This window comes from Corvus kubaryi, unplaced genomic scaffold (genome assembly GCF_017639235.1).
Source record: "Corvus kubaryi isolate FWS band 111438036 unplaced genomic scaffold, C.kubaryi_AGA036_p1.0 121, whole genome shotgun sequence".
Lineage (NCBI taxonomy): Eukaryota > Metazoa > Chordata > Aves > Passeriformes > Corvidae > Corvus > Corvus kubaryi.
The window spans coordinates 1,198,830-1,203,042 of NW_024580656.1; the positions used below are offsets into that span (position 1 = coordinate 1,198,830).

The 4,213-nt window shown below is 56.4% G+C and overlaps 1 protein-coding gene across 1 annotated transcript in view; it reads left to right on the forward strand.

Moving 5' to 3' along the window:
- ARRDC2 (arrestin domain containing 2) overlaps window positions 1-4,213 on the forward strand; it is a 10,179-nt gene that overhangs the window by 564 nt on the left and 5,402 nt on the right. The gene's annotated exons all lie outside the window — the stretch shown is intronic.

A 4,213-nucleotide genomic window follows, 5' to 3' on the forward strand; every position in this document is an offset into this window, starting at 1 on the left:
GTGGGGTTGGGACCCCCTTGGATGGGTCTGTGTGCCAGGGTGTGGGGGTGGGACCCCCTTGGATAGGTCTGTGTGCCAGGGCGTGGAGCTGGGACCCCCTTGGATAGGTCTGTGTGCCAGGGCGTGGAGCTGGGACCCCCTTGGATAGGTCTGTGTGCCAGGGTGTGGGGTTGGGACCCCCTCAGGCTGCAGGCATCCCCTCTGAGGAGCCTCTGACCTGGTGGGTGTTGCTGACCCACGCAAGGCTGTTTGCCCCTCTTCTCACCTTGGCCGAGGGTTTCTCTCTCTGCTGCTGGTTTCCAGGAGGCTGCTGGCACACCCGGGGCTGGGGAGCACCAGAGATTTGTGGCTTTTGTTGTGTTTGCACAGGGAAGAGCAAACACGGGTGTCTGTCAGCAAGTGTGGAAAGAGCTCTTAGTGCTTCAGTCGATGTTTGTTTTCAGGTCCCTGATGCTGGGACTGCGTGCCCAGTTGGCACGTTGCTTAGATCTGCTGCAAGAGGACAAGCCACTTGCATGCCACAAGCCATTCTTTGTGTGCTTGGGATGAAATGATCCAGAGCCAAGGGATATGGGATGTCTCAACTGTCCATCCGCTCATTAACTCTGGTTTTTCTTAGGAACATGCATGTCTTTTATCCTCCCCTCCAATAACAGTGTCACAGCCATTCCCCTGTTGCTTTTCCTCCCCCTTTCCCTGTTTCTGATGGCCTTGTTACTATCTAGCCCTGGAGATGGCTGTAGGACTTATGCTGAGGGCATTTAATTGTGTCAATGGCCAGGTGCAACCCAGAGAGTGGTGCCAGACCAATCTGGCAAACGTAGAGGTTGCAGGAATAAACTGGAGGGATGGAAAGAGGACCTGAGTTGCCTTCCTGGAGGTGTTCCTGTCTCTGGACTGCACTGGGGGGGTCATTTTCTCTATTTCTGGATGACTGTACCCTGCCATCTGCTCCAAACACCTGCACTGCTCTGGAGTTCCTGTCTTTTGGCAGCAGCTCTTCCGTGCTGTGCCTAAGGATGTCCCCTTGGCAGCTGCACCTCTACAAAGTGTCCAAATTACAATTAAGCCCTTGCCCTGGAGTGAAGCAGCACAGGTCCTGAGCACTTGGTTGTGCAGTACTTGGTCTGTGTCCCATTAGCCCTGAGGTGACAGGGTGAGTTTTATCCCCCGTTATCCCCGCAGGGAATGTCTGTAGGGAAGGCACAAGCTGCTGCCAGCATGTTTGGATTCTGCTGCTGGGATTGTGTTTGATAGGAGCCCCTGGAGGCATCTGGGGAAGGGCACTTGGCCAAGGGCTGCAGGAACTGCACGAGCTGCTCGGCCTCTCTGGCACCCTGCACACCTGTAGCTCGGAGCTGATGGTTCCTGGCCCTCACTTACTGCGCAGGGAGTGCTGAGCTGGGCTGCCTGGGGGGCAGAGAGCCTCACCAGAACAGGGGGGATGGGATTTTATTGTCTCTGTCCGTACACAGATTCCTTTTCTGCCTTGTGAGTGGGACACGTGTGATCACCAGGGCGTTTTAAGGCAGTGAACGGCAGAAATAACTTCCTTTGAATCCCGCTGTCCCCTGTTCTGTCCCCAACAGCAGCGTGAGGGCCTTCCTGATGTCAGCTGGTGAGAAACGTGCCACCATCCGACAGTCCCTGTGACTGCTCCTTTCTTGTTGCTTCTCCATGAGATCAGCTGTGTCTGCGTGGTGTTTAAAAAATGCAGGTTTTGTCATGGTAACAAGGCAGTGCAGAGGAGGGAAGCCGGGCACAGATAAGCGCCCTCCCTTCTGCTCTCCCCTCAGCTGAGTTTATCTGCAGTTTCCTGGCAGGGTGGTGAGTGCTGGCACTGGGGTGCTGCGCTGAAAGACAAGAAAAAAGTGTGCAAAAAGGATGTTCAGGCAGGGCCTTGAAACGTGTGTTGTGTAATCATCTGAGAAGAAGGAGCAGGAGGAGAGGAAAAGACAGGGGGTTCATGGGCAAAGGCAGCACAAGGAGAGCCCTGGACTCTTCTGCGTGAGGTGACGGGAGGGTGCCCTAGGAAACATAAATAATTGATGTGCAGTGATGTTTTTTGTCCAAGGATCCTGCAGCACTTCCCAAAGGTGTAAGTTCCTGCCCTGGTGAAGAGGCAAACATCCAGAAGCCATTTTATTTTCATGGAGACATCCAGGAGAGTTATAGCATCAGAGCTCTCCTTCCATTGCAGGGTGGCCCTCAGTCAGCCCCTTAATCCTTGTCCATACACAACAGTCCCAAATCCAGCAGGGATGGAGCTGGTTCCTCAGTCTGGGAGCACGAGCTTGTGCCAGGCTCTGTGTTGTCCCATCTCATCCCCATACTGGGCTGCTGCTTTACCTATTTACCTACTGCATTCCCTTCTCTCTGGCGTTCCAGGGCCCCTCGTGTGACTCCAGGGTCGGTGGGGAGAAGCCACCAGGTCCCAGCAGCGGGTCAGGGAAGGAGCAGCCTCCCCATGAGCCGGACAGGGTGTCAGCTCCTGCTGGGAGCAGTTCCAGCCTGGCCAGACTCTAGATGGGGCTGAAGAGTTGGAGATCGTGCCCTGTGTGCTATGCTCAGCCTGGCCGGGGCTTTCCTTGGGCACCCAGGACCATTCCTGAATGGAAAACCCTTGGCTGTGTTCCCACAGCCCCTGCACCTGGAGATCCCAGGAGAGAGGAGAGACCCTCTCTGGGCGCTGGGGTCCCAGAGGGGTCGGAGAGGGGCTGCCCTCGCTCCACACTTGGAGGCAGCGAGGGACAGCCGAGGGCATCGCGTGCGCTGCCACGGGAGGGAGGCTCGAAGGGAGCCGCATCCCGTGGGCGAGGGCTGAGTCACGGCCCAGGGGTGTGTGCGAGAGGCGGGAGGAGGAGGAGAAGGATGCCAAGCAAAGAGGGGGGCCCAGCCAAGGCTCCAGCCCCTCTCACGAGCCTCCCCACCTCTAATGTCACTGCAGGGACACCAGGCGCCTTCCCAGAGCCAGTGTCACCAGTTAACTCGTGCTGTGACGTGCCTTCCTTCCTCCTTTCCCTCTCCCTCTGTAGTGTTTGCTATGATTCATGTTTGCCCGTTGCAGCAAATGGCGGTGCACATAAAACAAACCACAGTCCCCTTCCCCTGGGGAGGGAGACAGACAATTCCAGTCCAGCCTTGGAAACAACTAAAGCAGTGCCAGGCTTCAGCCCAGCTCATTTTTTAAGTGGCTGCCATCAACCGAGTTCAGCACAGCAGGTCCTGCCCTGCATGGCTGGGAGCAACTCAAAAATCCCCAAAACTTCAGCGGCCAAATGCTGAGTAACATTTTTAATGCCTGTTCTGTCTTATCCCCCACCCGTGCCGGGGGTGCAGGGCTCTGGTGCTCCGCAAACGTGACAACCATCACTAAAGTGGAAGTTTCTAAGGCTGCATTAACCCTTGGGGAGGGCACAGATTCCTTTCTCCTCCCTTTTACAACATCTCGGGGCACTGCTAACGGTGATGTCCACCCTGGGAATCAGCAGTTCCCAGTTTCCACGCTTTCACCCCAGCTGAGCACCGGCAATCATGGATGCTGCCGACGGAGCAAGCCCCTGTGCTATTCCTGGCCATGCAGGTGAAATTTATCACTGGGTTTTGGACACCGATCCCAGCAGGAGCTGGCGGAAAACTGGCGCTTGCCTGGTTAACAGGCACAGGGAAGAGGATTGCTCACCCTGTCGTTGCACAAGCTGAACTCCAGCCAGTTCTTGATTTCTTAGAACTAAGTGAAGTGATGTCCCAGACATCACCGCATTGCCAATTGGCCGGGCCGTGCTGTGTCAGGAGCCCAGATCCAGTTGTGGCCTGTTCCGAGCCCTGGGAATGGCTCTTGGGAAAGGAAGGATGTGGGTCAATGTGTGGCGTGGCCCCTGGCTCTGGCCTGTGGGCACTGGAATGAGAGAGGCCGCAACTCCAAGTGAGGAATCCCCCCTGGCCACAGCCAATGGCCGTGACCCTGGGAATGGGGATTCTGGACAAAGATGGGGTGGGGTGTCAGGATTGGAGCTGCAGGGGGAGCTTGAGGGGCAAGGATGGGGATTTTGGGGGGCAAGGATAGGGATTTTGGGGGGCAAGGATAAAGCTGGAGAGCAGGCTTGAAGGGCAAGGATGGGAGGTGGAGGGAGTTTTGGGAGACAAGGGTGGAGCTGGAGGGGAAATTTGGGGGTCAAGGATGGAAGTTAGAGGAGGGCTTGGGGGTCAAGGA